The sequence below is a fragment of the Amblyomma americanum genome, chromosome 1 (assembly GCF_052857255.1).
Source record: "Amblyomma americanum isolate KBUSLIRL-KWMA chromosome 1, ASM5285725v1, whole genome shotgun sequence".
Taxonomy (NCBI): domain Eukaryota; kingdom Metazoa; phylum Arthropoda; class Arachnida; order Ixodida; family Ixodidae; genus Amblyomma; species Amblyomma americanum.
The window spans coordinates 450686194-450700115 of record NC_135497.1 but is presented as its reverse complement, the minus strand read 5'-3'; the positions used below and the strand labels follow the sequence as shown (position 1 = coordinate 450700115).

The 13922-nt window shown below is 52.8% G+C and overlaps 2 pseudogenes; both read left to right on the top strand.

The window, feature by feature from the left end:
- Positions 1-2400: 2400 nt before the first annotated feature.
- LOC144125737 (uncharacterized) lies at positions 2401-4107 on the top strand (annotated as a pseudogene).
- Positions 4108-10673: 6566 nt separating this feature from the next.
- LOC144125732 (uncharacterized) lies at positions 10674-13471 on the top strand (annotated as a pseudogene).
- The last annotated feature ends 451 nt before the right edge of the window (positions 13472-13922 follow it).

The following is a 13922-nucleotide window of genomic DNA, read 5'->3' as shown; positions in this document are numbered from 1 at the left end:
GCTGCTATCTGTTATTGCCCAAAATCCGAAGTTCGGCTACCCTTTCGCCCTTCGCGCTTCCTGGAATGCAGCGCCGAAAGTGAAGGACCCATCTTTCTTCTCAAGTGCGCGCGCCAGACAAGCCTGTATGTGTGGTCTCTGTCGCTCGCATGCGCCGAGTGTCGCGCAACCCACGGACTTCTAATATCTCTCGGGCCGCTTTGCCTCTTCTCTCTGCCTGTTTTAGTCAGGTCTGCGTGGTCTGAGCCTTCTTGCAGGCCGATGCCCCTTGAAGCACTTTGCGCCTGTTCTGGTCGGAAAACGCGCTCTTTCCTTTTCTTTGCGGCGGTCCGGTTTAGAACCCTCCGCGCATGTCGCCTGCCGTGTAACATTAGCCGCGAATTTCTGAGATTCAATGCGGGAAGGTTTTGCTTTCCCTGCTGCCGCATTTCCCTCTGTGCTAACATTAGCACCTCTCTGCGGACCTGAATTCTGGGCTTGACAATCGATCTTTTTTTTCTTGGTCCTAGTCTTTTGAGCGCCTAAAGGCCCGGCCAGTATTCCTCCGTCGTACGCCATTTTCAACACCGCCTCGCGATGACACTTTGGGATAACCAGCTGACGCACCATCTGCCCAGTCTTCTCGGTGTAGCTTCGGTACAGTAGATCATCCTATTGCTGAAATTCAACTTTGCCTTCCGAATGTATGCGCGTCAGTTTCATGCCAATTTGTGAGAAACACTGCTTGAGTGACTCGTCTTCTGCTTGCTCATCTGCATAACTCCTCCTTATCGGCTCTGCTGCAATGTCGGGTGTTTTGAGCGTTTGGAACTTCTTGGGTTGCCCCCTTGCTTTTGCGCGAGTTACAGTGTCGCGTAATGTTGCGGGACGCGTAATTCTCAACAAACTCCACATCCACCGCGTACGGAAGATATGTGAAACATTATATTTATCGGCCAACATTAGTTGCAACACCAATAGACAAGTTGTTAGACCAGTAAGAACATGCTGCCAGGCAGACACGACGCCCGCAGGAAAGCAAGGGCGCAGGCCTCCTTGCGAAACAGTACGAGAACTAACAACGAGCAGTGCACGTGGGTGCAGCTCAACACATCAAAGGCGGAATATACGGGGTGTATGGCCGCGCTTCATCAACGCGCTAATCTTTTTTATTCCTTTAGCTTGTGGTCACTGCGGGCCTCCGGTCTACGCCACTTCCCCCCTACCCCCGCAAGCAGTGGCAAAGGCGCAGGAAGCACTGGCTGCTTGACAGCACCACTGTGACGGCCGAGGACACCTGGCGCCAAAAAAGTATGCGAGGCGCGAACTACGAGCACGTGGGGCCGCTTGATCTCAGGCAGCATTCCCATGGCGGCAGAATGCGAACCGCCCCCTTTTTTTTCTTCTTTTTTCTGGCATTCTCGATGGCACCGAAGCGTCGCTGTTCTCCGCCGTCTGACATTCCTGCGGCGAGCCAGAGGGTCAGTGGTCCCGCCAATTAGCTAAAAAAAAACGCTTCATCCTTTGAGAGGCGATGCGCGGGTGCGGCAGGGAAAGGGGAAGCATCAAGCGCTATGGCCGACAACTCCCCTCGGGGAGAGGGTTTTCAAAATGTTTTCTGTATATGTTTCTTTTTCTTTACAGCCAAGCCCCGGGCTCGAAGTTGGGCTCAAACTTCAGGGGCATTGGCTACCTCCATTGGTTATCGAAGCTTAGGGCGGTCCTCGATATATGACCGCCCTAATTTCTTTGTTTGAAAAAGCTTTAAAACTGCATGTAAAAGCATTGGAGGGCAGTCTTGTCTAGTTGAGCTGGAAGCTCCGTGCAGTAGAACGTAATTCTACAACCCTAGACTCTAACCTCGCGTCGATGAGTAATGGCTTGTAGAGAGTGTTTCTGTGTGTGAGAATTGTCTTCCTCAGTTACAGCTTGACCGTCTGTGTGACTCAACTTGTAACGCAGTTTGCCCTTGTACATACTGTAAATATATTCTCTCTTTGACCTTCATCTGCACTTCTCCCTTAATCACCGCCGAACAACAACGTTTGGAAGGGTCTGCACCCTTCCGAAGAACCCAACGGACCATCATAAAATTACTGGCGCAGCACGACAGAATTCGGCGACCATCAGCCCCGAGCTGACACCACCCGCAGGCCCAGCAGTGTCCAGGCAATCGGCAACGCCCAGCACGTGGTGCCACCCAGGAGGACCAGAAGGAATCGATCTCCGGCACCAGCCAAGCTGAAAAGGTACCCCGGCTCACCGACCCCAAGGCGGCGTTCACCCTTCGGCTTCGGACGAGTTTGGAGAAGAAACTGCACCTACTACTGACAGCGGCATGGGTGAGCGGGATTCCTTACGTATCTTTGAGGTGGTTATGGCTCAAGTGTAAACGGGTGTATGGTGCACACGTGGAGCATGATGGCGAGCTCAGCTGAAAGAGGGGCAGAGGGGAGTGCATCGGACCAGAATGTATATGAGGAGGACGACGTGTCAAGTGATATTTCGCAGGAAGACGCGATGTCGTCAGGGGCAGCATTAGATGGGGCGACGAAGGAGCCGGTAGCTGAAACGCGACGGAAAATAACTCCAGGGACAAGGTCTAATGCCTTAGAGATCCGCCGCATGAAACTAGATTTTCAGCTCGAAAAGCTTAAGATCGAATCTCGCGAACGCATCGAGTTGGGGAAACTTGGCATAGGAACGATAGGTGGCAGACAGACTCCCTTAGTGCTGGTACCTGACGAGCAACGGCGAACAGGCCTCGACCCAGTATCCCAATGTGCCAAGGTCCTAAAGGGGCTCAAGTTACGTGTGACGCGAATGTATCGCTGTGGTTTGACGAGGTCGAAAGATTATTCACAACGTACGATGCGCCAGAAAACAGCCGCGTACATTTGATAATGCCAGCACTGACCGAGCGTGTGCGGTACTTGCTTCGTGGACTCAAGGACGATGAGTGCGGTGACTACGACTTAGTGAAGAAAGCCGTTTTAAACGAGCTAGAACTCACCCCCGCTGAGTACCTAGACCGGTTCGAGCGCGCCGCAAAGCGCAAGGAGGAAACATGGGCACAGTTTGCCTCTCGCGTAAAAACTTACTTCCAGTACTACCTGCGCTCGAGGTATGCAGACAGCAGGGAAGACGCGGTGCCTCTCGTCGTGGTCGATAGGATGAAAGCGAGCCTAAGCACCGAGGGCTTAGAATACGTGCGCCTCCGCGAGGGAGAGAAATGGGTGAGACCGGACGAGATGTCACGGATGCTGCAGACATTCGAGCAGTCTAAGGGAAAGGGGCGCGCGGTGCGACAAACGGTCACACACTCTGAAAAAGAAAAGACTCCTACGCAACCTGCGACCAGCGACAAGAGACGACAGGTGCAGTGTTTCGTGTGCCGCGCAGTAGGCCATCGCGCAAAGGACTGCCCACGAGCCGCTCACAATGCGAAGAAAACCGATAAGCTCGCCCGGACACAGAGAGTGGCAGTATCCAGCACACAGACAGCCGAAATCCTAGCATCAGCCCATTCGCACAGGACTTTGGTGGCAGAAATGAATGCCCCAGGGTCGTCCGACCAAGCACGGCAATCAAAGTTACAGCAGGTTCTGATCGAATGCGCCGGTGTGCCGGCAACTACAATCATTGACACCGGCAGCGAGATTACTGTAGTCAGAGAAAGCCTCGTGCCCATCGTATCCCAGGAGCCTTCGGGCAAGATTAAGCTTGTTTCAGCATTTGGCGAAACAGTAGAGGCAAAACTAGTTACCCTCGCGGTCAGTGTGAAGCGGTTCCCCACACTTGTAGCTCGACCGGAGACCGTACATATAGTCTGTGCGCTCAGAGGCAAGCTCGCGGAGGGTAGACTGCTTACTATCGCGGGAGGACTGGGAGCTGCTAGCACAGATCGACAGCCGCGGCGCGGCGCTTGCCCAGAGCAAGAGCCACGTTGCGGCTGACACAGCTAGCGTGTCCTTCTCCATGGCCGAGAAGAGCTACGAGCCGACCCCAACGACGGGCGAGGTCCACGCGAACCAATCCCAGGCAGACGAACAGGAAAACGATGAGTCGAGCGAGGCATCGGGCGAGCAGCATAAAGCGGGCCGTGACGAGTACCCTGTAAAGAAATAAGGAAACGAAGAAGCAGAAACAGCAGTTTCCTGGAAAGAAGCGCTTAGCTTGAGTAAAGTGCTACAAAGCAGAAACAGACGGCAACAGAAACCTGGGCGCCCTTGGAGACACCCGAACGGCGGCGCCCCGAAGAGAGCGGACGAAAGACCACCAACAGCCCGGCGCCTTTAATTGGCAGCGACATTAGGGAGAGCCGCGCGGTAGTCTACAGACGGCACTTCAGCTACACGCCCGCAAGCGGTCTCCTTCCCGAATGCACTCCAGATGTCAAACACGGCGCAAGTGTGGGGGTGGGGACGCGACCACCAAACCATGTGCATGTGCGGGTGAGAGAGAAAGAGTGCCTCGTGGACATTGAGGGGGAAAATTGTGTGGACGGAACCAGTGCAAAAAGAAGAGTCGTCGGAAGAGGACGTGTGGAATGCCTCTTGAATATAGCCAATGTTTTTGTTATCGTTAAAAAGTTTTGTCCCTGTGAGATTTTTCCGCTGTTATCCGAACCCCAAAACTTTTAAAATTCAGAGTTGTAGCATTATCGCTAGATTTAAAAGAAGCTACTAGATATACATTAAATGGTGCTGAAACCCGGGATGAGAAGACAGCGGGGAAATCCGAACGGACCACGAGGGAGTGCAAAGACTGAGCTGAAGAAACGACAACATGGAAAAGCTCAAGGCCAAGAGGAGAAGTCGACGAGGGCAGAACACCATCATAATCAACGAGGCCACAGCAGTGCTGCCGACAGCCGACGTTCATCAACTGACAGCGCTGCTGCACAGATTACAAGTAAGCAACGATAAACTGCGGAAGTTAAACGACGACATCGAGGACCATCTACCGGAGGAAGCTTTCGAGACCGAATTCACCGAGGCCATCGAATACGACGACCGGGCCATGAACACAATCGGTCTACTCAAGGCTCGGATAGCAGCTTCGCAACCGACAACGCCTGCAGTACACAGCGCCGAATTCATGCAAGCGTCGCTGCCGACACCAAGGTATAGTGGCATAGAGCTCCCGAAGCTGCATCTAGAATCCTTCAACGGTGAGCTTGCCAACTGGGAGACTTTTTGGGAATGCTCCCGCGAGACGGTGCATGAAAATCGGAGCTTGTCGAAAGCGGAGAAGTTCCATTACATAAAGAGCCTCCTCACCGGGCCCGCCTGGTCGGCAGTAAGAGGATTGCAGGCAACAGGGGCCTGCTATGACGACGCAGTACAGATACTGCAGCGCCGTTTCGGCGACAAGGGACGAATAGAGCAGGAACACCTTACCAAGTTACGGATGCTGCCGTCTGTATCGTCTTCAAGAGATGTGAGGGGACTCCGCCGGCTTTACGACCATGCGCAAGCACACGTTTGCGGACTCGCGGGAGTGGGAGTGTCCACGCATGCTTACTCTGCAATTCTTTGCGACATCGTACAAACAGCGCTACCGCGAGACATGGTAGTAGAGTTTCATCGACTGAAAAGCCGAGCTACAAAGACAGATGCGTTGTCGTCAGCCGATAGCAGCCCCGCCTCGCCAGCGCAGCCGTCCGCCTCTACGCACACAGCAGACAGATCTGACGGCAGGTTCAATGAGATATTAGAGTTTCTGCTAGTGGAGACCGAGTGCCGAGAGCGGTGCAAACAAGATCCTGTCACTGTGGCAGAGAAGCCATATCACATGAAGCACTTTTGAAAACGACCGAATCAGCATACTGCCAGTGCCGCTGTGCTTTCTACGCAACCGGAAAAGGCTGAGAAATGTGCCTTCTGTGATTCAAGCAAGCACAGCACAGAGTTTTGCACAGCTGCGCTGACAAACAAAGAAATGACAGAGAAGTTACCCAAGGCAAAAAGGTGCTTTCGGTGCTCGAAGTGGGGGCATTGATCTAAAGATTTCAGGAGAGAGATAAGCTGCGAGCATTGTGAAAGAAGACACGCCACCTCAATGTGCAATCCAAATTGAACAATAGACAAAACCGACGCACCAACGGAGGTCACTGCCACGAACGTGCATGCAGCCGCTAACAGAAAAGAGACTCAAGAGACAGCGCTGCAGACGTTCCGCGCCTTTGCTGTGGGGGACAGTAAATACGGCTACATCCGGGGCGTAATGGACAGTGGAAGCCAGAAAACGTTCATTCGAGAAGACATCTCAAAAACACTTGGTTTGAAGACGTTGGGAGAGAGCGAATTCCATCTGAACACCTTTGGTAAGCCTGCCACGCTGTTGCAAAGATGCCGGCTCGTAGAACTTCGCCTTCGGAGCCAGTATAACGGCCAAGAAACCAGAGTAGAGGCTATTGAGGTGCCCTTTATATGCAAGGATGTCCGGCAGGTGCCCGCAGATCACAGTTTTGTGCAAATTATGGAACTCGGAGGAGCATTATTCGCAGACAAATTTCTCTATCCCAGCATGACATCTGTCCCAGGAATTGGATTATTAATTTGCGCCGATCACCTCTGGAAATTCCAAACTGGTGAAGTGCAGCGAAGCGACGAAAACGAAGGGTTGGCAGCCGTTAACACCAGGCTTGGATGGACCATCCAGGGGCCGTTCAGTGTGACCTCCAACCTCATACTAGCAAACAATATTTGGATATTACGAATCGGTTTGGAGACGGCTGAAAAAGTCCACACTACGCTGCAGAACTTCTGGGAGTTAGACGCCATTGGCATAAAAGATTTTCCAGAGACACCGAACGCACGACCACTAGACAAAATACAATTGGAAAAGAAAGGTCAGTGTTATGAAGTTGCACTGTCATTGAAAGACCCATCGTAAGAACTCAGTGACAACAGACACATGGCGGTGCAACGGCTGAACAGCATGACGAGGCGACTTGGGCGGAACAAAGAACTTTTGGAAGTGTACGACTCGGCTATTAGAAGTTACATGGATGCCGGGCATGCAGAAAGAGTTGACATGGGAGCGAAGACCACCAACGTATACTACATGCCGCATCAGCCAGTTTTCAGAAGCGAGTCGACAACTACCAGATTGCGCGTGGTGTTCGACGCCTCATCGCATGCACCCGGCAAGGTGTCACTGAATGGCCACCTGGAAAAAGGACCGAAGCTGATTGGTGACTTGGTGTGCATTCTAGTGCGATTCCGCCTGCACGAAGTAGCCCTCGTTGCTGACATAGAGAAGGCCTTTTTGCAAATCGGCGTCCGACCTGAGGACAGAGATGCATTGAGATTTCTTTGGTACAGAAGCACACCTGTCGACCAGGAACCTTTGCCTAGCGTAGAAGAATGGAGAATGTGTAGGGTACCATTTGGCACTACGGCAAGCCCCCACCTTCTCAGAGCCACACTTCACCATTTCGATAAGCAGAAGGGTGCACTGAAGAAAACAGCGGGCATCCTGAAGGACTCCTTCTACGTGGACGACTTGGTTACAGGGGCGAAATAAAAGCACGAAGCCTTAAAGATAGCGACGGAAGCAGCAGGGATAGTGAGGAATGCCGGAATGCGCCTACTAAAGTGGCTGTCGAATTCGATCACAGTGCGAAAAGCCCTCCGCAACGAAGACTGCGGCGCATCAGAAGAGACACAAAAGGTTCTCGGTCTTCACTGGACTCCCACGACTGACGGCATGTGAATATCGCTGGCCGGCGTGCTAAATACCATAAGCACAGAGAAGAACACGATACGAGGGGTGTTGCAAGCGTCGGCCAGTGTGTTCGATCCTTTGGGCCTTGTTTTTCCATTTGTCATCAGAGCAAATATATTATATCAAAGAATGTGAGAGAGAGGTATCGAGTGGGATGAACAGTTACCGAGTGAGCTGGAAGCTGAATGGACGAGCTGGTGTTCGGACCTCGCCAGTTTGAGACAGCTTTGCTTTCCGCGTTGCATTGCGCCCAACGACCAACTTTCCTGGCAGCTCCACATTTTCTGCGACGCAAGTCCAACTACCTACGGATGCTGCGCCTACCTCCGGATCGGAGAAGACAGCGGAACGGTGAGCGTCAATCTCATCCTTGCCAAGTCACGCGTGGCGCCCCTAAAAGCCTTGTCACTGCCTCGATTGGAGCTAATGGCTTCAGTAATTGGAACACGTATGGCCACATACCTGCGGGGAGCAATCGATCACCAACTGAATGCTTCCTTTTGGACTGACTCAATGATAACGCTCCACTGGATTCGAAGCACAGCAAACAACTGGAAACCGTTCGTTCAAAACAGAGTAACAGAAATGCAGAGCGCAAGCAACCCGCGGAGTTGGCGACATTGCCCTGGATCCCATAATCCAGCAGGCTGCCTCACGAGAGGTATGAAAGCAGAGAGCCTCCGCAACAGCAAAATTTGGTGGCATGGCCCAGAATGGCTGGAAAAGAGCGCAAGCTCGTGGCCTAAGACTCAGTCTGCTCTGCCGTGCAGCCCTGAGGTTGTTGCAGAAGAAAGAAAGAGACAAACAAATCAACTTTTCGTCTCTGCGGCCAACACTCCATTGCTGCGAGCAGAAAATTATAGCAGCCTTACTGGCTTGCTGAGAGTGACAGCTTGGATAAGAAGATTTGTGAACAACTGCCGGAGAAGAAGTGCTGTTGCTGAGGAGTTCCTTACCGCGGAGGAGATTGACACAGCCCGCAACTTCTGGATTATATGTGCCCAAAGAGAAGGCTTCGGGCATGAAATTATGAAGCTATCCCGTGGAAAAACGCTACCTAACTCGCAAGCTGCTCAGCTTCAGCTCTTTTTGGATACCGAGGGGTTGCTCCGGGTAACAGGAAGACTGCAATTTGCAACGCTGCCAGAAGACGTGAAGCACCCTATTCTCCTGCCGAAGGATAACGCTGTTGCAAACCTGGTGATGAATGCAGCGCACCGCCGCACCTTACACGGGGGGGGGGGGGGGGTGCAGTCAAGTATGACAGAACCGCGAGTCGTTCTGGATTCCTAGCGCACGGAAACAACTGAAGAAAATCATAGCGTCCTGCCCTGTGTGCTGCCGACAACGACTTAAGGCGGCAACAGCACCTATGGCACCTCTTCCTTGCGACAGAGTGAGCGGCAATCAGGCTTTTGAAGTTGTGGGCATTGATTTTGCCGGCCCATTGTACACAAGAAGGAAGGATGGCAACTCCAAAAGTTACATTGCCCTATTCACCTGAGCAACGACAAGAGCAATTCACCTGGAGCTAGTCTCTAATTTAACTACTGAATGTTTTTTGCTGGCTTTACGACGCTTCGTCGCGCGCCGGGGACTGCCTTCGACTATATACAGCGACAACGCTCTGACGTTTAAGAAGGCTTCCAAAGACATGCAGATGCTGTGGAATATTCTTCGCAGCCGCGAAACGCAAGATTACATCACTTCTTAGCAGATATCTTGGAAGTTCATCGTAGAAAAAGCAGCATGGTGGGGAGGCTGGTGGGAACGAATGGTGAAGACAGTCAAAGAAGCGCTGCGGAAAATCCTCGGACATCAAAGCCTCTCATTCGAGGAGCTAGCCACAGTGCTGGCAGATGTAGAGGCAACGATTAATTCCCGGCCACTGGCATACGCCTCCGCAGACCCAAGGGAATCAACGGCCCTGATGCCTTCCCATCTCATCACGGGCAAACAGCTGATCGCATTCCCCGAAGCAAGGACAGCGTCCATTCCTTCGGCCACTGCGAAAGACATAGGTCGAAGGTGGAAATACCGGCAAACAATCATCAATTCATTTTGGAAGCGATGGTTGAAGGAGTACATCCTTCAGTTACGGTCAGCCCACTTCGCCTCTTCAAGCCCTGCGAGTTTCATAGCCGTGGACGACTTGGTGATCGTGCACAAAGAAAATGCGCCGAGGCATATGTGGCAGACTGCTCGCGTTGTGGTGGTCTTCAAGGGGCGAGATGGACATATCCGATCATGCACCGTCAAGATGCCGTCCGGGGTCACCATAAGACGACCGGTACACCTCCCCTACCCCTTAGAAACGAACATAAAATGAGTATACACATTTTGGGGGGAGGATGTAAAGAAATAAGGAAACGAATAAGCAGAAACAGCAGTTCCCCGGAAAGAAGCGCCTAGCTTAAGTAAAGTGCTACAAAGCAGAAAAAGACGGCAACAGAAACCTGGGCGCCCTTGGAGACACCCGAACGGCGGCGCCCCGAAGAGAGCGGACAAAAGACCACCAACAGCCCGGCGCCTTTAATTGGCAGCGACATTAGGTAGAGCCGCGTGGTCGGCTACAGAGGGCACTTTAGCTACACGCCCGCAAGCGGTCTCCTTCCCGAATGAACTCCAGATGTCAAACACGGCGCAAGTGTGGGGGTGGGGACGCGACCACCAAACCATGTGCACGTGCGGGTGAGAGAGAAAGAGTGCCTCGTGGACATTGAGGGTGAAAAAGTGTGTGGACGGGGCCAGTGCAAAAAGAAGAGTCGTCGGAAGAAGACGTGTGTAATGCCTCTTGAATATAGCCAATGTTTTTGTTATCGTTAAACAGTTTTTTTCCCTGTGTGATTTTTCCGCTGTTATTCGAACCCCAAATCTTTTAAAGTTCAGAGTTGTAGCATTATCGCTAGATTTAACATAAGCTAGTATATATGCATTATATACCCGATTGAAGACCAGTGCTCAATGCGTGACAACGAGGACGCGTCCTCAAAACAGCGAGAGAAGTTCCGTTCGGCCCAGCTGTCCGATGAAAGCCTTAGGAAATCTTGGGAGGACGCAAAATCGGGAAAAGGGGGCATGTTAATCTCGGACGGCCTTTTATACCACCGGGACTCCATCGCAGGCGCAAAAATCAAGCAGCTTGTGCTGCTACTCAGCAGACGGGAAGAAGTGCTTTCACTGGCCCACGAATCTCTCTGGGGAGGACATTTGGGCCAAAGAAAGATGAGGGCGAGAATTAAGTATAGTTTTTTTGGCCCGGTTTAGAGGCAGATGTGGCACAACGATGCATGACGTGTCACGCTTGTCAGATCAGGTCAGATAGGCGGCTTAAAGACAGGGTGCCTATCACACCACTCACTAGACCCGACCACCCTTTTCAAGTAGTAAACGTCGACATCATCGGGCCGATGGACATGCCCTCAGGCCGGGGCCATAGGTACGCTCTTTGCCTGGTTGATTTGTGCACGCGGTGGGCCGAAGTGGTTTGTCTGCGTTCACTAACCGCGAGAGCAACATGCGACGCCCTACTCGCAATCTTTAGCCGCACCGGTATCCCGGAAGTTATATGCTGAGACCAGGTAACTAACTTCACTGCACAGCTGACAAGGGAGATGTTAGCAAGATTGGGATGCGCGCCCCGTTTTTCGAATCCAGAACATCCCGAGAGCAACGGAACAGTTGAACGGTGGAACCGCGTCCTCAAAAACATGCTTTTTCATGTAATAGAGAAAGACCCGAGAAACTGGGACAGGCTCATCCCATTTGTGCTTTGGGCGTACAGGGCGTACCCCATGACCCCACAGGGGTTGCCCCATTCCGACTCCTTTACGGCAGGAATCCTACGGGGCCGCTGGCCATTTTGCAGAGCACTTGGACGGGTGAGCAGCCACTCCCAAACACACTAAGGGAAGAGCCCGCAAAATATTTGAGACAGCTGCGCGAACAGCTAGAGATAGCCGCGGCAGTAGTGGGGCTAACGGCAAGCGCACGACAGGGGATCTACGCGCAAGCGTACAATAGGCAGGCTAGGAACAAGGTTTTCAGCGTCGGAGATCAAGTTCTCACGTTTGATACCGACCGCGACAACAAACTAGCTCCTAAATGGCTCGGCCCATATGCCATAACAACGCAGGAAAGGCAGAACTCCTACAGGATCGATACCGGAGCGCGAGCCGCGCCCCTTGTACATGCAAATAGGTTTCGCCCTTACTACGCGTGGGTTAGCCACGTTGGTGTAGTATTCGACGAAGACACGGATTTTGGAGAAATTGAGTACTCAGCCCACCTTGCGCCCACACAGTCGGGCCCCTTTTCCATCGAACAGAAGAAACTGGCACATTTGGACTCTCAGCAGCGCGCTGTAATGGCGAAACTGTTCGCCGGTTACGCTGACCTGTTCGATGAAACACCGGGAGCGGCCGAAGTGCGACTGCATAAAAACGAGTTACATGACGGGTACCAGCCAAAACGCGCCTTCCCATATCGAGTGCCCGAGCTTCTTAGGGTTGAGGTTAGCCGCCAGGTTGGCGAGTTGTTAGACCTGGGTCTCATATACCCCGTAGAGAGCGACTACGCTCATCCCGTGGTCTGTGTGGGGAAGAAGGACGGCTCAGTGCGCATGTGCATCGATTACCGCGCGCTGAACGCAGCCACACGCATTGATGCATTCCCGATGACACCCCCACAGGAGTTAATTATGAGGGTAGGCCGCGCGAAGTTCATTACAGTAGTAGACCTGCGACGAGGTTATTGGTAGGTACCAGTGGCCCCCGAAAGCCAACGTTTGACCGCGTTCTTGACCCACCAAGGACAGTACGCTTGGCGCGTCATGCCATTTGGGCTAAAAAATGCGGCTGCCACTTTCCAACGAATGATGAATACGCTGCTGTCCAGGCATCAGGCCTACGCTGCGGCGTATCTCGATGACATCGCTATTTTCTAAACGTCGTGGCAGGAACATCTGAAGCATCTGACCATTGTGTTTGGCTTACTCCGCGAAGCAAAACTTAAGGTGAGTCGGGAGAAGTGCCAAATCGCACAGGCACAGATTAGGTACTTAAGTCACGTAGTGGGAGGTGGTACCCACGGGCCGGACCCCGTGAAGCTGGCCGCTATTCGGGACCTCGCGCCGTCCACCACAAAAAAGCAGCTGCTAAGCCTGCTGGGGCTATGTGGCTACTACAGCGAGTATGTCCAGAACTACGCTGAGGTCGCCGCGGCACTCACGTCCTTAACGAAGCGAGGGGTACCAAACGCGATTCCTTGTACTCTGGAAGCGCAGCAGGCTTTTGATAAGCTAAAGGAGTCGCTTTGCGAAGCGGCAGCGCTAAACACCCCCGATATCCGCAAGCCGTATTGGCTGTTCACGGATGCATCCGAAGTCGTGGCCGGAGCTTGCTTGCCACAGATGGGAGAGGCGGGGCCAGAGGAACCGATCGCCTTCGCCAGCCACAGGTTCACGCCAGCTCAGACCCGCTGGTCAACAATCGAGCGCGAGGCATTCGCCATAATTTGGTCGCTTAAGAAATTTGACCACTGGGTGTTTGGTGCACAGATTAACGTGGTCTCTGATCACAATCCTCTCGCTTATCTGACGACAAGCACGCCTCATGGCGCGAAACTAGCAAGGTTGGCACTAGCCTTACAGCGCTACAATGTGGTTGTAACGCACACGCGAGGCGCCTGCAAAGGCAACGCCGACGCGTTATCTCGCGTCCCCAACATCAGCTGGGGAAAAGAGCAAAGCAATAATTGAGCCATGACCCCTCAGGCAGGCGTGAATGTTCCCGTTCACTCGCTGCACTTTGTGATGTGAACAGTGGTGTGTGACCGGAACCATGTGCAAGGACGCTGGCACGCTGACGCTCGTACTGTGATGAACTTCATTTATGAAGAGTTTATAACGAAGTGTGTTGTTCTTTCGTCAGTGCCGCGACTTTTTTTTGTTTGTTTGTAGAACTGATCTTTTCTGGCTGCATGAGGCTGCAATTTGAGTTTCACGCTGCCGCGGCCTTTATTTGGTTTTGCGTAAATGAGCGGACTCCAAGCTCATTTAGCATCTTAGGGGGGACGTTTAAGGCTGCGCTTCATCAACGCGCATATCTTTTTTATTCCTTTAGCTTGTGGTCACTGCGGGCCTCCGGTCTACGCCTCCCCGCCCCCCCCCCCCCTACCCCCGCAAGCAGTGGCAAAGGTGCAGGAAGCAC